Below are 23060 nucleotides of genomic sequence, written 5' to 3' on the forward strand. Positions count from 1 at the left end.
TTTGAAAAGATGCAGCTGTTTTTTACTGTAACAGGGAACACGAGGCATGGAGGAATTAGTATCGACGGCTCCTCTATGGAGAAAGAGAGAAATCCAGTGCTTAATGTGCCTGGAGACGCTGTCACGTTTCATCTCCTCACCAGCGACCAACGCAGGAGCCGTGCCCCCCCCCGCCCGTCAATCACGAGCCGACGCGGCCACGCTTGCACGCCAAAAAAAAGGGGGACAAGGCCGCCTTTCTCTGGTTTAGGACAACTTGCGTATCACGGAATATTTGAGCATCTTTGAATAGATGTCGAGGAACATGCCGTGCACTTCACGTGGCGCTGCTTAGCGAGCTAAAGCTCCACGGAAAAAGGGGCTTCGCAGGAACTAAATTAATTTGCTTCTCGTGATATGTAATGTTTAGGAGATAAAAAACCACAACACAGAAACCTAATTAACTGCTTCCAACCAAGAAGATTCCTCCCTCGCCCTCTGAAATGTGACTTATGCAGACCTTATTGCGCCAGTTTATGGTGCGATTATAATTTATGCCACCTCCTTAGCAGCATTCTCTCTCTTTTTTTTCTCTTTGCGGCCGTGGAATCCCGGAGGAAGAAAAGAGCCAGTGTCACGCGGTCAGGAGGCGTTGTAGTCAGACGCAAAAAAAAAGAAAAAGAATCGCGTCAGCACTTTCTGCCGGGGAGAGAGCGAGAGAGGCCAGTTCAGAGCTGTTAGCCTCCTCCTCAGAGGAGAGACAGGGTTTAATGGGACTACTCTTCCACTCCATTTGGCGGCACGCATCTCACGGGCCACAGCTGCATTCGCGAGCCAGCGACTGTCACTCCGCATACCTCTCTGCGGCCTGCGAGCTCCACGGTCCCTTTAGCAGCTGACAGAAGTTGTTCATCTTCAGACACACAAACAGAATACGGGCTGCAGAGGTCACTCTCGTTACCTTATTTGCTAGCCAAGGAATTTATCTTCGCAGCCGAGGTCATATATTTTTTTTCATGACTGTGGTGGCAGCACCAGAAGGCCTCGCTTTTTAAGAAAGTTATTCAAAGAGACTGGGGACACCGGAGATGTGCGGTGCGTTCCAATACCTATAGTGCAATACCAGAAAGATATTCAGTAGGTCCCAATACCATAGCATGTCATAATGCAATATGCCAAAAAATATCGAGATGTCCTCCTGCATTTTGAAGTATGCAAGCCAGCATGATTTTCTTTCTTTTCTGAACCCCTTTGTGCTGCAGACATGTGAGCGAGAGGGTCAAAGTTCAAGTCAAGTCCAATGAGGGAGCCTGGATGTTCGTAGCGTTCTGATAATCGAAGCCTACCGATAACAATCAGTAACTTCGAAAAACAATTATGAAAAAAAACATGCAAATATGTTTTCAATATCTCATGCATAAAACATCGTGATGGCTGGTTTACCTATTCAAGGTAATATAAGAGGCGGTAAAGATGGTCGGGGAACAAAATATCTTGAGAAATGGGGTCTCCAGAAAAGAAGTTTTGGGAAACATTGCTCTAAAAAAACTTCTTATAATAATGACATTGGATCCATTTCAGAGCAAAACAACAATTTCATGGCTGGCCAGTCAAAGAGTAATTACATATGGCCCCGAGCCGGCACATCGATCAGTACTCGGACTTAAAAATAAGACTTTTTTCTGACGGACAGCTTCTTGAAGAGATGACAGCACCTCCACCGCACGGATTGTGAAAATTCACAATCAAAATTGAAACGGGGAAACTGATGAAAGATTTTCCTGGACGAATGGCCCCGAGTTATTCTGCAGCACAAAGCCTCCTCTTCCATGAAGATGCATCACTATTTAGGTAACGTGTAAAGGAAGTCACTTTCTCCAAGGCCGAGCAGTTAGAAGCTCGTTGTCAAAATCATCTTGAACAATGAAAAGGACGAGCTTGAATTAATTTGGAAACATTTTTAAAAATATATATATTTCTTGCCCGTCACGCTAACAGTTTTTTTGGTTTGACCAGAGACTGTATATAAGACGTGACTTCACCCATTAGTTTGCCGTTTTTGAGGCCTCAAATCTTGGCATTTTGGCCATTGCCATCTTGGTTTTTTGCAACCAGAAGTGACACCAGAGCAATGGAACGCTGAATAAGACATTTTTAATGTTCCCTCTGTGAATGGGTTCAAGTTGTGAGACAAAAACATGTACAACTCCCACACCGCACAACGCCGTGGTAACAACCCATCAATCACCTTGTAGCCCTGCCCTCAAGCATCTGCTTTATGGTCTATTTGACTCTAAATGGACCATAATTTACTAAATGAACATCGTGCTGTATTGAAGACTTGAAACTAGAGAGTGAGACCATAAACTCATGTTTACAATGTTTACTGAGGGAATGAATCAAGAGGGAAGTTTATTCATTCATTTATATAGACTTCTATACAACCAGAGGAGTCGCCCCCTGGTGGCCAATAGAGAGAATGCAAGTGTAAGGCACTTCAGCATTGGCAGAACGTGTTATACACATATTTAAAACATGTTTAAGGACCATAAATCTCCTAAAATGGAGGATTCAATTCCAAGACTACGGTTTGAATTTCAGTGGTTGAAAAAAGTAAACACACATAGAAACAAAGAAAAAGGTCCTGCATGTTTACCCCGTGCGTGCACACAAATAACACATGAGCTTTCACTGAATCCCTTTCTGGAATGTCAAAGAATGTAAATGTATTCTTGTCCGTGGCCAACTTGCAGAGAGCTCGAGGTCGACAATGCATCTATTGTCGTCTTCCCACGACGACCTTGGCGCGATGCATCGATAGGTGAAAAGAGGTCCCCGGGCTATCGTACGCCGGTTCAAGTGGCATGAAACCCGAGCGGTGACTCACCATGAGCGGACAGGCAGGCAGGTCTCCAAATACCGGCTTCGAGGGCAGCGAGGAGACTACATTTCGCTGGACTGAACCCACAGTCCCGATTCCCTCTCCAGCGAGGACGCCCAACAGCTCGCTACACAAAAAGGTGACCGGAGTGACACAAAAAGGTAACTCAAGGCGAGCGGGCGGACTGAAAGAGCCTCGTATTGACACGCAGCAGAAGCAGCAGATGCAATTTGACATCCGGGGCTCAGCAGGCCTGTCACTGCTCGCTCGGTCCACCGCCGTCGATCGTTGTTTTTTTCCAACAGAGAACACAAACAGCGGTTTCGGGGGCAGCGACAAGGGGGCGGGGTTTGTCCACGGGCAGACAGGAGACAGTTGTCACCCTCTTCAAAAAAGGGGAGTTGTGATGGGAGAGCCACGAAGGTCCCATAAACACTGTGACCAAATGTGTCATTATGTCATCGTTCCCGTAAGAGGGAGAAAGAAGAGGGGCGGGGGGATGAAATGTCGGAGACCGGGATTCTTGATTGGCTGCTTCATCAAAAGTCCCGGTGAAACGGCGGTCAGAGCGCCTTCAGCTTCTGTAATGCGACACACATGAAACTGAATATTTGAGCTGCGAACAAGAAGGATTTAAATCAAATCCCTTTCGCATTTGATTGGACCGCTATGAAGTGGGCGAGCAGGCTCACCCTCACTCACTTACCTCCCTCGTCGTCAAGCTCACGTAAGCGCAGTTCAAGATTGTTTTTTGAAGTGAAATAGATTTATTTATTTATTTTGCCGTTATGTGATCTTTTAATTTACTCTCAAAGACATATAACATATGAGTTTTCAGGCAATTATAAACACAAGTGGCCGTTACAAGGTTCTGAATACGATGGGCAAAGCAGAGGGGTTGATTCCATATGGCTCTCAACATGGCGACGGCTGAGCATTTTGATTAAAATGTTACGATTTTAAAACGCTGTTTTTTTAGATAGTAGGATTTTGGGGAGGTAGTGAGCATACAGCCGTATAAATGAGACTTAATTACGTACACTGTACACGTTATGAGAGTCTGTAAGCAAATGTTCTGATATTGTTTTCAAGGATTTAATCCGCATTTACGCATGCAGGGAAAAAGGAGAGTACCTGATAAACAAATGGTCATTCTGCAGGTGAACTATTCCTTTGAACACACAAACAAAAAAAGAAAAACTCTCCCAGTGTAATTCAAGGAATTCATTCAAGCTCCAGAGTCCTCGCTCCAGCCCTCAAGTGTCGACGCAGCAGATTTGCTCATATTCATTTTAAAAAAAGGCGAACTGAGACGTACGTTTTGAAAGGACGCATGATGTCATTTCTGCAGAAAAACAAAAAAAACAGAAACACAATGATCAACTTCCCTGAAGGGGCGGCACACAGAGTTTATACTATTTTTCATTTCGTAATTAGTTTGCACGTTTTCTCTCTGTAGGGAACGCGTTGTACGACTTAATCTGCATTTCACACCGACTTGGCAACACATGAATCAAGCTGAGTCCGACCAACAGGGAGTCTAAAGAAGTTACAGCGATATTAACAAAAGGAGCTGTGAGAAAGGCATATCTCCGTCATTCAAAGAAATGTGTTTTGTTCGGGGCTTTTGAGGGTGAATTTTTAATTTAAACAGCTTCTGGGAAGCCGTGCTTGGGGGAAGTAACATTTGGCGGGTTTATTTTTGTATTTAAAGTGATTAAAATGTTAGTGAAATCCCACACAGGGATCTTTTTTTTGTTAAGGAAATGCAATTTGACGTGTCTGAAAACACAACTTTGTTATTTATTTTTGCTCTTAAAATGGAGAAGACACAGCTCACGGTTAAAAACAGAAAGACGTGCAAGGTCACTGGAAGCGAGAAAGGGTCACAAAGGCCGAAGCAGCTGTCCGCCCGGCAGACGGCGATCAGAAGAGAAGCGAAGGCGCCATCTTTACCACGATATGGACCGCTGGAACTAAAACATCCATGCAAATCTCAACCCACGTGACAGAATATGCATTATTCCACTTTGCCCACTGGGTTTCTGCATCAAAAAAATAAGATCAAAACAAAATCATGCGACGAAACACACTCCCGAGTCGCCATTCCGCTGATAAATATGGCATTTAGCTTCCCCGTCTCATCTGCTTCTCAGAGGCCAAGAGTGGTTAAGCTCTGATGTAATACAAAAGCCTCTGTGTAAAGGCTAGCAGTTGATGTTTGCCCCCTTTTTTTTTTTTCCTGCGGTTCACATCATGAAGAAACCCCTCCTCTGTCTCACTCTTTCTGCCCCCGTTTGAGAAATAGTTTTCTGAGACAAATTAGCCGGCTTAGGCCAGACTCTCCGCCCGGAGCAGGAGGTGTCGGAGATCTCCCCCGGCCATATTTTTTTGGGGGTTTGCCAAAAAGGTCTGGGAAATAAAACACACACATGGGGCACTGCGGACCAATTACTTACAAAACAGAAGAAAAATCACCTCCCGGTGTCAACACCAATTAATTGAAGTTACAGTGGGCCAAGAGAGGATATCGGGAGAGCAGCAGAGATACACTTGTGGCTCGTAAGGTGTCTCCTTTAACTGTGTATTGTAGATTCACGAGAGTAGAAATCAATATCCTTATTTATTAGAGGTTAACACTATTTAATAATCTCCTTCATGAAGATACTGTTCTGTAAAGTAAAACAGACAGACACTGGGAGATATATATATATATATATATATATATATATATATATATATATATATATATATATATATATATATATATATATGTAGTTGACAGAAAAAGAAAGAAAAAAAGAGGGAATTGATTTCTTACATAAAGAAATAAAAGAAACATTTGAGCAGCGACACGGCGTCTGAGCTTTAACAGGCGGGATTGAACCGCCGCTCCGGGAGACATTTCTTTCCCCCAGTTATTAACGAGGATCGACTGTAAACAACGCTAACAAACACACGCGCCATCTGCCAGTTCTCAACTCAGTGCCGATCGAGGCGTTGAGACCTTTACGGCCCCGGCAGACGGGATATGGTTAAGGAGCTGGTTTAAAGCATTCCTTAAGATTAGCCCCTTTCTTAAAATCCTTCTCATTACAGCAGTTACATCTCATAAAAAGGGTGAGAGTACTACTCATGCTGCGGCTAACAAGAGGAGTACAACTTATCTTCAGTCCTGCTTTTAAAGGCTGCGTTACAGTAAAGTGATGTCATTGTCCTAAACTTGCTGTTCTATTATCTGCCTTTACCCCCTCAGACATTATAACCACATTGCTGATGATTATTTAACTTCATGATTTTTTCATTTTTTTTCCCCCAGTTAAGACATTTGTGTGAAATTGTCATGATTAGCAGATGAATTCTTGAGCAACGTGTTTTTGTGAGGTCACGGTGACCTTTGACCTCAGAATTCTGATCAGTTAATTATTGAGTCCAAGTGGATGTTTGTGCCAGATTTTGAAAGAAAAAAAAAAGAGACCTCGCTCTAAATGGGAGTGGAGAGGGGGCACGGTGACCTTTGACCGCCAAAATCCAACGGACGGGGCAACAGATGGACGGACAACCTAAAAAGAAACACCAGGGCGCTCTGCACGGAGGCAACAGAAGAATACACTCAGGGTTTAATTTCTCCTGCTTTGACATCAAATAAAAACACAAAAGTAAACGTGTGCATATAAATGTGCGCCCCGGGGGGGGGGGGGGGGACGGGGACTACAAACGAATGCTTCAGGGCCTCCTCTGTCATCTGGGCTCAAGGAAGACAGGGGCCACTACACCGCTTCCTTGGACCGGCGTTAACACTCTGTGGGGTTTTCAGCTGGATCTCAATTAGAGGCTCATTAGGCTCTTAGTCCCTCTGGCTTCCCGTCGCCCGCTGTGAAGCTGGCTGACCCTGACCTTGAGCGAAAGCCTGGCGCTCTTTGTGTTAGTTGTGCCTCCTTCAGCTACCGGGAAGCGCGTCGTTCAACAGATCATTTTATTGAAACCCAACATGAGGCACATGGGCGGTAAAGAGGAAGAGCTAAACAGTTAATGGATGGAACATAAATCACTAATAGGTTGAATGTAACTAACTTAGTACGTAAAGTACTGTACTAAAAGGTACTTGTGGTATACTTCTACATTTTAGACGCTAAGTTTTTTATTCAGATTTATAATAATATAAAATATGTATCGACTAACCGATTTATTTTCATGGACTAAGCTACCCAGAAGTAATTAAAATGTACCTTTAAAAAGTACCAGCTTCAACATTAGTGACAATACTAGTTTATATTTAAAAAGATGATACACAATGCAAGCTGCCCTTTTACACGAGAGGACCAAAAAAAACACAACGGAGTCAGTAGCTCAGTTGGTTCTTTGTGTTTTCAATGCATTTGCAGAGAAATGCGTGCAGCCCTTCTTTATTCTTGCCCCCAGAGTATTTTTAGACGCACTCAGGAGGGGGGGGGGGGGGGGGGGGGGGGACTCCATGTTCCCGACCAACACAATGAACTCTCGTGGCTGGAACAAGGTCGTATTGTTGGTGGCCGCAGGCTAAGCGGTTGACCACTCCCCCCCCGCTACCTTTTCAAGTTGAAGAAGAAAGTAACCCCCGGTGCTGCTGCGTATGAACTCCGTCCACAACGACGTTAATCTTTTAATCAGAGAAAAATCTGGTGGAACCTTAAAAAAAAAGTTTTAATGCACGTTGAAGCGAATGTCATACTGGATATCCTGCATTTAGACCCTTTTAAATACTACGTTAGACCAAAATGCATTCACACTAAGTGCCACTAAGTACAGCACGATACGCCGGATCCCACAGGAAAGCTACAATGGAGACTTTTCACTTGCAAAGTAAGAAAAAAAAAAAAAACATGCAGCTGCAAGCACCGTGGTTAGTAATCTAACATTCGGTTGAACTGAGGAAACCGAGTGCATCTCTATGATCTGCAGAAATGTAGAAGCTTGAGTAAAACCATCGTGGCCTGAGAGAAACACAATAGTTCTTTAAAAATAGCCGGCGCGCTGTGCCACGTAGCATCACAGGGCTCCAGACTGTGTCAGTGTGTTTCACAGAAAGATCAGGCAGCGAGTAAAAGTGATGCTTTTCAAGCATCTGCTTAGTTTTACTCGGTTTTTTTTTAGGCTATTTGTTTGTGCTTTGAAGCTAAAATTATTTGAATGCAAGTCAAAGTAACTTCACCAAAAGCTGACAAATTGATCTTTGTCATTTGTAAACCGCTATATTCAATCTTCTATTCGATTGACACAAATTGAATACGTTTTTTGATATGATGGATTGTTTTTTTAATTATTATTTATTATTAATTATTGTTACTTACTGATTTTAGTATGAAATAGAGGTTATTATTATATAAAATGTCACCAAATATAGACAAATGTCATTGGAAAATGTGTAAAAAAAATATTAAAAACTCACTTATTCAGTTTATAATATGAATTGAAGAAATATGCTATATGCCTAATCTGTTTAATATGCAGTTAGTCCATTGAACTTTGATGATTAAAATGTGTTACTTTCGGATCAGAAATAAAGTGTCGAGCTGATTAATAAAACGTGTATTTTAGCATTCCGGTTCTGTTATTTGTATTCTGGAGAAACTCATCTTAGTAAATGAATCCACTCCAGCTGTTGGAATATGTTGTTGTTGTTGTATTAACACAAAGGGTATCATTGAAAACAAGTGCTGGCCCAGACTCAAAACAATGCTACGTTTCAAATCTTCTTCTCCCACACTGTTTCAATACACAAAGCCAATAGAAGCAGCTGTAATATTAATAACAACGTGTCCACTATGCTCCACAGACACGCCTGGCAAATTGTAACCGAGTTAACCCATTAACGGCACCTCGGATCACAGAGCGGAGGGCCCATCTCCCTCTGCTAACTTGCGCGCCACTCACAGGGGGAACAGTGGAGCCATTTAGATTGCGACAGAGCGACAGTGTTTCTCTGACAACTTCAACGCCGTCCCACGGATCACGTTTGAAAAAAAGAAGAAGAAAAAGAAGAAGAAGAAAAGCCCCCCGGCAGGCAGCAGCGTCGGTGTTCGAGCGTTGAGTGGTTGACACGCCGGTGACCCCATTTGTCTTGTGCCGCAGCTAGAATGCACGGCCTTCGAGACAGATCGGGCCGGGTCCTCGGCGATCTGCTGGGTGACGAGTGCGCGGAGGGGAGACGGAAAAAGAAAAGAAAAAAAGTACCTTGTGGGTGTGAAACTACGAGCGTAAAAAAAAAGAAAATGGGGGTAGCGGAGGTCACCCGTTGCTCCCGACAACGCTCCAAAGTGAAGTTCGTTGGGTCTCGTAGCTGTTGCTCCGGCTGATGAGCCACAGCTTTCAGGCCTGATGAATACTCTGCCATTCATCTGCCACCGGCAGCTGGGGTCGGCTAGGAGCAGCTGCCTAATAGGCTAACGGGGCGCTTCGGGTCCCGGGAGGAACGTTTGACTGGCAGGCCGACTGCATGCGGCCACTTAGACAATCTTTTGTTATTTAACAGACAAGCAATCTTGGCCGCAAGACCTGCATTCTCTCTAATGGCCACCAGGGGGCAACTCCTCTGGTTGTATAGACGTCTATGAGAAAATGACTACTTCCATCTTGATATATTCCCTCAGTAAACATTGTAAACATGAGTTTATGGTCTCAATCTCTAGTTTTCAGTCTTCTTCAATACAATAAATGATGTTTATTTAGTAAATGATGGTCCATTTAAGAGTTATATAGACCATGAAGCAGGGTATGCTTTAGCTTCTCCCTCTCGCGTCCCAAAAACCGTAGAACCCAAACCACTGGGTGACATCACGGCGACGACGGACGCTTCTTGCGTGCGGTCTTTGGGCAGAATCGTGTGACGTCGTGTCATTTAAGGCAGGTAGAATACATTAAGGGGGGGGGGGGGGGGGGGGGGGGGGGGGTGTGCATGCATGTAAAACGTACACTCCTCCAGAGAGACGAGTGATTAACTTGATTTCATTAAAAGCTGCAATGCAGCAATAAGCCCCAAAGACTCCAGTCGCAGCAGGAACTGCCAATATGAAATATATCAGTGCAAACTGAGGGGGGAAAAAGGGTAGAAATGGCTCAGCAAGAACAGGCTTTTCGTCTCGGGCTATTTTCACACGAACATGTTGCTACATGTCAGCAGCTTTCACCGTCTTTAAATTAAAAAAAAGATATGTTTCTTAAATTTCGTCTGCAGGGCATTCGCAGGCCACTTGAGCCAGCAGCTGTGCTCCATTCCCACCGTTTTCTCAAAGTGTTATCTATTGCTCGCAGGACAAACACAAACAAGTGTGCCAGCGGGTTAATTGCGATTATGCTGATAACGATTAATAGTAACAGAAGTCTTATTAGTTCTGATGTGCAGGCTCCACAGGTAGATACGATGGACACAGCAGCACAGCAGACTGGGGCCCACACATCAGGCCGTTTGTGCATTTATTTACGCTAATGTTCTTTACCTAAATTTCATGTGCAAATCAAAAGTCTTTAAAGCTACTGCAAGGAACTTCCATTGTGTGTTGACTTTGGCGGTCCCTGTGGACAAAGGTGGTAGTGTCTCTGAACACAAGGGGTCCCTTTAGAAAACCTCTCATTTTACTGCAGCGTGAGTCTTCTCAGTCCTGGTTCTGGATCTCCCTCCGCCTGGGTCTCGTTAAGAATGACTATATAGAAATAGCAGATCTTCTTCGCTCGTGATCCGTTTTGCATTTGTTGGGTCATATAGAGGCATCAGCGTTAAACTGTAGAGGCTTTCAAAGCCCGTTAAAAAGTTCTTTGTTGTAACTTTAATGGAGAAGTGTTGATAGATATAAGAGGCAGGAGAGAAAACAGCGAGGGAGACTGAATATGCGACTTCTATATTCTCTATACAGCCCTTTTGATTTGATCCATCACACACCTTTTCTTCTTGACAGTCAAAACACCGACTACAATGATCTATGAGCAGCGACTCCTGGCAGCTGAACACGTGCTTCTGTCGGATATACAGAACACAATGCAGGCAGATGATGAATAATAAGTCAAAGAATCCCGAAGCTCAAGTTATAATATATTGATGCGGCGCTCCCGTTTATTGTTATGAACCCCGTAACTAGGCCCACATATCATAATAGCCTCGCCTTGTATGTAGCAGACGAAAAAACACTGAAGCCCTTTGATCCTTCGCTGAATTTTCTGTTGAGCTGCTGGATTTTTTTCTTCTTCTTCCCTCTTTTAAAAAGATGTATATTCACCTCCTTTGAAGAGAAACAGGCAACAAGTACAAAAAAACAAAAAGAAAACACCAGCGCCCTTTTTTTTAATATCTCACCTGTTAAAATCACAGACTTTTCCCCATGCAAACAGGCACGTGTTCAAGATACCGCCACAGAAATCTTTATATGAAGTAGTATTCGCGGTGGGTAACAACTCGGCTGATTTCCCCCCCGACACAAAAACCTTCCACAATCTTCATCTCGTCAAAAGGCGGCGTGGTACGAGTGGGTGAGGAATGTTCCCATCGCAAACTCAATGGGGGGGGGGGGGGGGGGGAAAGAAAGCCAAGAAGAAACGGTCCGGCTTACCTCTTTTGGCATCGTTATTACATAATCAAAAAAGGGGCCCACGGCGAGATGAGGGACATGCATGCCTGGGGAGAATCCATCCCTCATTAAATATATATATAAAAAAAATACAAAAAAGGAGCCAATTTCAGGATGTTTTATGGACTATCACAAATATCTTCATCCTCTGACTTGTCAGTGTGTTCGAGCTGCTGCTGCTGCTGGTGTTTCTCTCTGATATTTCTACTGCTTCGGCTAACCTCCGCCTCGCATTGCTAATACGACTGCCTTGCCCACTCTCGGGGCTCAGAATTGAGCTGCTAGCCAAGAAGGGAAATAAATTATGACCGAAATATCAATTTGAATTCCCTTTACACTGTTTTTTTTCTCTCAAACTGATGATTACGCTATTCATACTGCAGTACACACACACACACACACACACACACACACACACATGCACACGTACATACTGATTGGCTTCCCTAGTTTTCTTGACTGCGTTTCCCCGATTGAAACGCCATAAAAAAGGAGGCCATTTCCCTCGGAGCTCAGGGGGAAATTAAAATCAACACGTCCCCGAGGACGACACCTTTATTCAGATGAGACACCCAGTCGGGCTCGGTCGTGGACGCACACCAAAAAAAAAAAGAGAAGTTTTAGCTCGTTAAAACAGCACACTGGTTCATATCTGAAGCACAAGTCGAACACTCTCGTGTGCAGTTAGAAGACTCTTAATTCACGGCAGCCACTTCACAGAATGAGTGCGGTGTCACATATGTTTTGTTACTAGAATGAGTCGTTTTAAAACCGTCCATAAAACGCCACTTATGACGCTTCAAAAAGGAAAAACTTTAACTTTTAACCATATTATGCAACAGCAATCTATCATTTTATTATCTTGTGGCAAAGTGCTGTAATATGCCCACCCTGCCTTGTCCAATCTTGAATTAAATCAGTGATTTGCGCGACTTGATTATGTTTGGGGAAACATCTTTGGTCGAGGGTAAAAATGAACATGCACTTTGTGAAAGTTAGAGCGCCTTTATCTGCTGTACTGAGACCTATCACCCAGGGAAACGGTGACCAGCAAATCCTTTGCATTTGATTGGACCACGGAAAAGTGGGCGGGCCTTGAATGGAGAGGGTTCCAAACACACCTCCATGAAGTTAAAATGTGCCGATTGGTCATGATATTAATGGTTTACATTGTTCGGTAAGCACACGTTATATTTAGTTTTTGCATGTATTGTTATATGTGTGTTGTAGATATAAATATTATTGAACACACGATATGACCCCAGATGTGATTCCAAAAGGATAATAAAACACGTGATTAAGGTTTTGAGAACCATCGTGGCCATGATTTTAAAAATAAAGAACCACGTTGACTGTTGGTTGGAAAAAGGGGGAATCGAACTAAAAACGTTTAGTCAAAAGTCAACATTTTACACCTGGGTGTTTCTACGCGTGTCCAACGCATACGCGGAGGAATAAAACAAATGTACCAAAAGGCCACGAAGAGGTTTCCGGGTTTTAGGGTGGACACAAACCGCTCTGCGTAAATCCTCTCGGCCTTCACAAGTGAAGAATTTGCCCCGCAACAATAAATTACATTTTTATCTGCCGCAATACAGGCACGGTGGGTTTACTTCCAGTCGTATAGTTTTGATTCAAAAGATTCGAGGCATGTTTTATTCATGCTGTGCATTTCTCAAGCGCAGCGTGAAACTGAAGGTCTGGTGTCGACCGAAGTTGCAGATAAGAACCTCCGCAGCTGAATCTTTTGGTTTTAACCTTTGACCTGTCGGTGAGCGTGACAGGAGGCACTGTGTTGGCTCTCAGACTGTGGAAAACAAAAGGCCCTGTCACTAACCCCCCCCCCCCCGATAAGCACTGAGAGACAAAAAGTTTTGGGCTGGTCGACTACTACGACAAAAAAATAAAAAACATCATGATCTCATAACGGAAAAACCTCCTCGCTGCGAACTGTCAGGAGAAGAGGAGCGAGAGAAGAAACACTGGTTCCCACTGTGATGAGAGAACGCTTTGAGGATGACTATCTTTTATCCAGCTGACAACCAAGAACTTGCAATTTTATAATAGAAAATAACAAATTGTGCAGAGAGATAGCAGTCATCTGCAGCCTCATACACAAACCATGAGTACTGTCATGCAAACCCCAATCAAAAAATGCCTCATCACGGCAGTTCTCTGATGCCATATAAAAAGGCACAGCTTTTGATGTATACATCAGTTTTACAAACGTGCACCTTGTTTAATCCCCAACCACATCACATCTAACACAACTCCCAATAAAAGCAGCCCTGCGCCAGACGACCCGCTGAATGGTGATCATACGGGAAATAAGCGTTTTCCCCCCTTTCCAGACAACAGGCATTACACTGATTAACAGCCTTTGTTGAAACGTACCATTACCACATAAGACCCTGTCGAGAAGGACCAGATGTCAGATAATAGGCTGTGCGGAGTGAGGTAGGTGCTTGGCCTGAAGCCATTGAACAAGTAAGAACAGCTTCTCCCATATAAACCTCTGCACTTTGGGGACAGCTTGTTGTCTGGGTGGGCAACCCCCCTCTATATATATATATATATATATATATATATATATATATATATATATATATATATATATATATATATATATATATATACACACATATATACACACACACACCACCAGCCTGTGTGTGTGCGTTGAATATAGCTTGCACATGGAGGATAAGTACCACCTGTACTTGTGTCAACCAGTACATCCACCACAACATATTTATATAGAAATAAATACACATGAACCATAATTTCCAGCACAGCCTCAGTTTTTTTTTTTTTTTTTTAAATCATCGATGTATATGTATTATGTATGACTATCACTAATGAAAACAATGTGTTGCACAGGTCTAACATGAAAGTCGTGGGGGGAAATGCATTGCACATGTTGCTTTCTGCTGATAAAAAGAAAAAAGCTTGTTATAATTGTACAAAGGAGCAGCTATAAGTCCATCTCATTAAACGCTACCGAGGGCTGTTTATTGGCTTAGCCGGCTGGCTGGGCTTTGCCTAGAAGCAGGCGTTATAGGTTATAGATCGGCTGCTGCAGGAGCCCCACACCTCTATACACACACACACACACAGACACAATGTAGCCTACTGAATGTAACAAATAAATTAAAGTTTCAAATGCAGAAGTTGCAGGACAAAAAGAAGGATTAATTACCTCTCCTAGACTTGAACCTTTGTTTTTCCGGAGGTTTTTTTTTGTCATCACATCGGTGCTTCCTCCTCCTCCTCTGCGGCGGCTCCCGGTACCGTTTCTGCGGCAGCACTGCGTGCGGGGGGGGGGGGGGGGCTCCTCAATCCAGTTTAGCCGGGGCCGGCTCGCACGTTTCCAGTCGGCGGTTCCGAAATAGCTCGAGCGGAACGACTCTGAAAATAACGATCAGAGCGGCTGCATTCTCAGTCCGAACGCAGGAGACGGTCACGGGAGCGACACCCATGGGTGTTACGCGGCGCGAGCACGCTCTGCAGCAGGTAGCGGCGCACCCGGGACCGACGGCTACTTCTCGCCGCGCCGAATGTGCCAAGCGTCGCTGGCCATTCAACAACTACAGTCATGTGTGTGTGCGTGTGTACGCGCGCGTGTGTGTGTGTGTGGTGCAGTCAAGAGCCAGTCGGTGCCCAGTGCCACGCAGCGCCGCAACATGGAGCGCTGACCTGCCTATCACTGTGTCAAGTCGTTCAACTCGACCAGACGTGATACTTCCGGTGCTGGATTTCAAAATAAAACGGGAGAGCAACAGTTTCATCGTTTAATTTGCTTGATAAAAAGGCGAACTAACCGAAATCTAAATATATGTAAAATAATATCAGTGGACACGACAACAACAACAAACGTACTCTAGTGTATTTTCTTTTTTTTTGCAATCATCACTGCCGTACTTTCGGTATCGAACGTGCTTTCTCCGACCAGCTTGATGCAGCTGAAAATCCCCGGTGAACAGACGGCGCACAGGAACAAACATACACAAGCGTGTGTGTGCGTGTGCATGTGCGTGTGCGTGTGTGTGTGTGGGGGGGGCGGGCCGAATGAATTATTTATGACGAAATAAGGCACTGATACCTAAATCATTCATAATTATTCCGGAGAAACGGAGCCGATGCCAATCAAACTTCAATTCGTCTCCAACTGCAGACGATGGCAAGTGGCATTTTGAGGCTGATGGATGGAGAAGAGGTTGACAGAGTGTCAGACATTAGCTGACCTCTTCCTGAATCATGTCAATAAAATTACAGGCCCATCAGCCAGAACTACAATCGGGGAGGTTGCATAAGGTGAAAATTAACCGTGCAGTGTTTGATTGTGGCATAGGGGGGTTTAATGGCCCCTCCGGTGATCAATTTAATGTATCACGATTAAACTAATGTATACAGTGTTTTGCTGAAAGGGTCATTTTTAAAAAGGGAACATTTAAACATGTTGAGTTTTGATTACATTTGTGGTTGTTGTTGTTTATATAATAATGAATGATGGTTACAATATATCCTTTTTTCTTTTTCTTTTAAATTGACCACCACATTAGTGCTGAGTGAATGATAATGTGCTTATCTGGCATTAGCTTTAATCTACTTATTCTCTTATCGTGTGATTAATTCGCAAGCAGTATTCGACTAAGAGAAAGAGGGAGAGCCGCTCCTTGCAAGCTGCCTCCATAAAATGTCTCGGGGTCACTTTATGAGATCTGATTTGTACCTTTTCCTTTACACGTCAACAAAATGAATTTAAAAAAAACTGCTGAACCTACAGTTGTCGGCAGCAAGAAACCAATCAGCTAAATCTGCTTTTTTTCCCCGTTGAATCAACAACTCAATTTCCAGTCTGTGTTTTATATACATTGTAATATAAGTGTGTGTGTTTTTTGATCCTGACAGCTCACTTTTTAATGGTCGTTTTGCAGAAATCTCTGATGTAGCAGGTGCCACATCAGAGATACCAAAAAGCACCTCTGCTCCCTCATGGCTAGTCCCATTTGCTTCTCAAGACCTTCCTCCCTGGCTTTGACCACAAAGATGTTAAGGACAAATTTAGTAATTGCTCTTGGACAGCGGCAGCATCGTCATCATCAAAAATCTGTAAAATATCAAAAACAGGGTATCTGCAGGAATTCTTTTGAAGACCTACATAGTTGCACATAATTTAACTTTTGGTTTATTTCTGTTTTAAAAAAAAAAGAGGCTGCCATTTCATTAAGCAACTACATGAATCATCTAGGTAAACTTTTATCATAAAGCGACAAGTTTGCATGCCAGAAACACAAGCAAGTTTAAAATCCATCAAGTCTAAAATGTGTCAAACCAGTTTTGTAAAGTGAATTTAGCACTGCATTGTGATCAAAGCGGCAAGAGGTATATTTTACCTTTACCTGGTAGACCTTGATAAAATCCTCGGGTTTTTCACCAACGTAGAGAATGAGGCCTCTGATCACAGCTTCTCTTCGAGAGTCAATGCTGTTGTACTGCAGAAATATGAAAAATGGGATTGAGCCAAATATAGACATCAGATTACTTCTACTCAAAAAACGTATTAAGTGTTTAAGTACGTGCCTCATTCAATTTGTCAAGTTTCTTCCTGACAGCTCCTCCCTTCCTTCTGTACAGGCTCAACAGTTTGGGCATGTATTGGTCCAACTTCCCCAGGAACGTGGACAGTAGTGGCTTCAGTGTGATCCTCCTCAATTTGAGAGGCCGAGAGAGAGAAGGAGAAACATCACAAGACACATGAAAGAAAATAATTAGAGACAGGAGTCAAGTACATGATGTGTGCTTAGTTTAGTTAGAAACTTAGTTTGTTAACATGCCTCAGATAATCAGATAGCCATTGTTACTCAGAATTATTTTGTATTGCACGGTGGTTATTGATGTCGCACTTTACAGAGGATCGGCTTTGTTCGCAGGCTTAAATCAGCCTCGGTTCAGGAGGTCAGGACCTCGGTTCACGGGCGGCATTTTGACTCAAATAGGCAGAGATCTCCTGGTTAAATTCGGCAAATGTAGCCTGGAGATGGATCTGGGGAAGCGGAGAAGGCAGATCTACAATTCGGCGGAGGTCAGGGGGTTTAATTCGGCATTTTTCGCTCAAAAAACGGCGCCCCAGAAACGGTGAATGTTTGGTCAAAAAAAATCGGCTCAGTTTGCTCCATTAAAACCGTCCGTTTCAGCCCAGAGAAATGCTTATGGAAACGGCCAACGCATATCCGAGGATCAGCCTTTTCTTTCAGAAAACCACCGCGGGTACCGGCGAATATGTAGCCGGGAATCTGGCTCCGTGGTCGGATTAAAACAGCGCACTTTGCCGAGTTTTTGGCACGGAGAAGGTGGGAGAAGCCTGGTCTTCTAGGTCATTGCCCGATGTTGGCAACCCAACCCAATCACTATATTTCTTCTAGGTTGCCCATGGTAACGTTGGCTTGCAACTTAGCCGGTGTTACGGTTTAACAGGCGACCCTGTTAACTGGCGACTTTTAACGTATAGCGGTCCTCGTGAATGCCGCTTGGTTTAATTTTGTAATGAAGCGTCAACCCCTCTCATATACATACTAATATACACTATACAAATTAAACAATGCGGCATTCACGATGGCAGCTACTGTCTAACCACGACAACAACGGACGCGTTGGTTCAAAGTCGCCAGTTAACACGGTCGCTTCTTAAACCGTAACACCGGCATTATTAGGTTAGCTGTTAATTAGCTAGCTGGACATTAGCTAGCTAAACATCAATGGACATTTCAGGGTTTTAAAAAAAAAACATTATTTTACAAGGTTATACGTCTAACGGTAGTTTAAGGTCACTTGCTAACATGTAAAGACTGTCTAACCAACTCACTTTACATTGTTAGCTTTATTCTTCAAAACATTGAAGTTCAGCTCGCTGTTCTTTGTCGAGGTGGTTCCGTTGACTTCTGACCGCAAACAAAATGGCGGAGTAAATACAACGATAAAATGTTTGTCGTGTGCATTTAATTGAGAAGATTGGTTGAGATTACGCAGCTTGTCAAGGAAGACAATGCCCAATGTTTTTTGTCACTTAAACAATACAACTCAAGTCCAGGACTAGAATGTTTTCATTTAGAGATAAAAAAAAAAAATGTTCATTGTTAATATCATAGATTTAATTGTGTTACATATGCATCTTCTCATAATCCCTTTTATCAGTGGTCATGTGTGTGTGTGTGTGTGTGTGTGTGTGTGTGTGTGTGTGTGTGTGTGTGTGTGTGTGTGTGTGTGTGTGTGTGTGTGTGTGTGTGTGTGTGTGTGTGTGTGTGTGTGTGTGTGTGTGTGTGTGTGTGTGTGTGTGTGTGTGTGTGTGTGTGTGTGTGTGTGTGTGTGTGTGTGTGTGTGTGTGTGTGTTTTAAACCACTCTCAGATGTTATGCCAGAAACGTGCTGTTGTCATGTGGTCTGAATCTCAGTTGTCTTTTTTTTTAACTTTTAACATGAACGGGACATTCCTCTGATGTATGGGAGTTCAAAGAAGAAAGGAAAGGAAAATAAATAATTGAAAAATAGAATTAAAATAAGAAAATATACTGTTCACTGTACATTTGAACTACATATTTATTTAATTTACATAAAATTCCAGTAAAATCTGTTCATAATGGATTCAATGTCATATCAATCATGCTCAAAATGTATCATGACATTTTACCTTGAGATAGTGTGATATATATATATATAATCATTCCAGTCTAAAAAAATAAATCTATGTAAATTTATGTATGCTAAAATGGTTTTAAAAACATATGTTGAAAGATTCTGTTCATCATTGCAAAAAATTAAGATATCTAAGAATAATAGATGTGTTGAATATATATATTGTGTACAATGTTGACGTGTATACTTTACTCTTATTGGTAATACAGCTGCTATAAGCCGTGAGCACCATGTCCTTCTTTAAAATAACGCATTGTATTTTTCTGGCCAGCTGTCAGTGTGCAGGCGAAACGTGGGCCTCCCTGGAAACGCGTCATTCGAACCACAACAACAACAATAACAACAATCCGGGGTGAATGTTTACAGCGGCCAGCTTCACTTCCTGTCTCTGCCTTCATCTAATTATCATCGATCCGTCCAAAGGGTGAGTCAACATTGTTAAAGTGGTATCAAATGTGCCTAATAATGCATCTGAATATAATTAGTTAATGATAATTATGGATTATTATATGATGTTATTTCCTCCAGTGTGTCTGTACGCAAAAAACTGAACCTTTTAACTATAACAGTCTATCTCTCTCATCAACGTTTTCAGATTATATGATATATTATATACTGCACCACTTAAAGGTGGGGTTTTTTTAATGTATGGAGCCAAATATTCATTTATCGTAAAGTGGGATTTTTTGTTTTACATTGATGAATTTAAATTTTCCAAAAGAATACAACAGTTTACTATTTTTCTCCAATACTTTGCAATTGTACTGAGAGCAAAAAGAGTATCTCCACAATAAACTAGTATAATCGCATTTTTTGTTTTGGATCCTCAACCTTCTTGTTTTTCTGTCAATTTCAAATGAAATGTTTCCTGCAAGTCTGACACACAGTTGATACACACACACACACACACACACACACACACACAACACGTGGATACAGGTGTCACTACCTCACACAGCATTATTTCACTCCTGTACCACACATCTTCCACGTGCCACCTGTCACGTTGTAATGACGTCAGATGCTTTCTTTGTGGGTTTTCCAGTGTTGTGCCTCATAACTGGGAACAACGCTGAACAACAACAACAACAACAACAGCTCAAAATGTCTTGGGTGCGAAGGAGACAACAACATTTGGACCATCGGGATCAGGATAACAGGAGGGACGCAGAGAGGGGACCCACGTCGGTGAGACCGGAGGTCCCCGGCACGCAGCAGCCGGCTGCCTCCTCACTGTCGCCGACTGCAAGAACGACCACGTCACAGTGGACGATGCCGTCGTCACGGCAACGCACACCTGTATGTAGACATGACTCGCAGCATATTTCTTCTACGCATCCTCCGTGCAGCGGTCCTACCCCCACCACCACCACCACCACCAACCCCCTGCAGCCGCTCCCCTGCAGCTCTGGGGAAAGTGCTCCGTCCGAGCCGGGGAGTCCACGCAATGAAGGTTCGCTGTCCCGCCCGCCAATCACTTCCAGTGGAGCCCGGAGCACGACTGCAGAGCTGCCGAACACTTCAAAGATCCCAGAGGCCCCCCCCGGACTCCAGATGTTCCAGATGTTCGTGTCCTCTCTTCTGTAAGTTATATGTCTGCAGCGGCACTCTTCTCTAGTGTTTTCATTTATCTGTGTATTGTTTAACCTCTGTGCACTGATTATTAGCGTGAATCCTTAGTAGCACTTAAATGGCACTTACGGATAGTACTCTGTAGTTTAACGTTATTGAAGAAATTGTACTTGCTTGATTCTTGTTGTTCTGAGTTTGGACTCATGGTTTAATGCACTTATTGTAAGTCGCTTTGGATAAAAGCGTCAGCTAAATGACATGTAATGTAATAATGTAATGAATCCTCAACCTTCTTGTTTTTCTGTCAATTTCAAATGAAATGTTTCCTGAAAGTCTGACACACAGTTGATACACACACACACACACACACACACACACACACACACACCACACGTGGATACAGGTGTCACTACCTCACACAGCATTATTTCACACCTGTACCACACATCTTCCACGTGCCACCTGTCACGTTGTAATGACATCAGATGCTTTCTTTGTGGGTTTTCCAGTGTTGTGGGCCATAGCTGGGAACAACGCTGAACAACAGCTCAAAATGTCTTGGGAGCGAAAGAGACAACAACATTTGGACCATCGGGATCAGGATAACAGGAGGGACGCAGAGAGGGGACCCACGTCGGTGAGACCGGAGGTCCCCGGCACGCAGCAGCCGGCTGCCTCCTCACTGTCGCCGACTGCAAGAACGACCACGTCACAGTGGTCGATGCCGTCGTCACGGCAACGCACACCTGTATGTAGACATGACTCGCAGCATATTTCTTCTACGCATCCTCCGTGCAGCGGTCCTACCCCCACCACCACCACCAACCCCCTGCAGCCGCTCCCCTGCAGCTCTGGGGAAAGTGCTCCGTCCGAGCCGGGGAGTCCACGCAATGAAGGCTCGCTGTCCCGCCCGCCAATCACTTCCAGTGGAGCCCGGAGCACGACTGCAGAGCTGCCGAACACTTCAAAGATCCCAGAGGCCCCCCCGGACTCCAGATGTTCCAGATGTTCGTGTCCTCTCTTCTGTAAGTTATATGTCTGCAGCGGCACTCTTCTCTAGTGTTTTCATTTATCTGTGTATTGTTTAACCTCCATGCCACTGGGTTTATTACCGCAAGCCCATATGTTTGATATCTTTCCCCCCCCCCCAGTACACACAGATCAGTATCGAGAGGAGGAGGAGTCAAGTTCAGCCTCCACTGGCCCCTCTCATCACCCAGTCCCACCTGTTGGTGGCGATGAACTCAATCTCAGTCCCCTCCTCGTGCAGTCGAGGCCGATCATCATCAGGATTCTCAGTATGGACTCCGTGGTGATCGGGCCGCAGTCCGCATACAGGCCCTGGAGCTCCTTTGACCTCAATCGGCTGGACCGCCTGAACACGTTTCGTCACCACAGAGAGCCCGTTCAGCGATGTCGAGCAGACCATATCCTAAAAGAGAGCAACGAGGAGATCATATCCATAATCATGAAAAGGTGATCCCGTGGAGAATAGAGTTCTACGTGGTTCTAGGCCTACACTGAATAGCCTCATGCTGTAATCCTACAGTGAAACATATTCATTATATTTAAATAGATTAAATGCTCTCAAAGACATTCTGTGTGGGCAGGCTGGGTTGCACCAACAAGGATTCATTTAATCTAAGATTAGTTATCCTCAGAGTTTATTGTAAAAATATAGGTTAAAAATGAGGAAATCTAGATTTTAATTGAAAATTGAACTGCACACACATCTGAATACTTGAAGCTCAACAACAGGACTGCATACTGCTGAACTCTGCGGAGCACAGTAATCAGTAAACATATCCATCATATTAGACTTCATTCTGGTTTAAACTTGGATTTACTCCACATAGATTAGTTTTAAATTGGGCAACAGAGTGTTGTTTAATCCCCAAAAATCTGGATTCGCTTTATTTTAAACCTGTAGTTTTGCTTTCAAGATTGAGTTTTCTCTAAAAGTCTGATTTGGAACTGACGAATTAATTCCTAACATGCTGTTGACCTCGAAACCGTGTTCGCGTCCCACTCCCATCGAAGGTTATTCGACGAGGTTTCCGACGACGAGGACTCCGACGACGAGGACGTCTGTCGGATCTGCCACAGTAGCGACAGCTCGCCCGCCAACCCGCTGGCGTCCCCGTGCCTGTGTAAGGGAAGTCTGAACTTCATCCACGTCGACTGCCTGAAGACTTGGATCGTATCCAGGATCGAGAGGGGTGAGTCCACAGCGGATGGTGACCGGCTAGGACCAATTCCAGAGAAGCCGAACGCAAAAACGTGTGATTTGTGTTGGGCCGAGCGTGGGTTGATAAGTCTCTCTGCACGTGTGTTCCTCCA

The 23060-nt window shown here is 43.8% G+C and overlaps 1 protein-coding gene across 1 annotated transcript in view; it reads right to left on the bottom strand.

Moving 5' to 3' along the window:
- Nucleotides 1-14715, bottom strand: part of tanc2b (tetratricopeptide repeat, ankyrin repeat and coiled-coil containing 2b) — a 112805-nt gene extending 98090 nt beyond the window's left edge. The window contains exon 1 of the mRNA XM_034558353.1: nucleotides 14657-14715. The gene's annotated coding sequence lies outside the window, so the exon portion shown is untranslated. The remainder of the gene's footprint in view (nucleotides 1-14656) is intronic.
- Nucleotides 14716-23060: the final 8345 nt, after the last annotated feature.

This window comes from Cyclopterus lumpus, chromosome 19 (genome assembly GCF_009769545.1).
Source record: "Cyclopterus lumpus isolate fCycLum1 chromosome 19, fCycLum1.pri, whole genome shotgun sequence".
Lineage (NCBI taxonomy): Eukaryota > Metazoa > Chordata > Actinopteri > Perciformes > Cyclopteridae > Cyclopterus > Cyclopterus lumpus.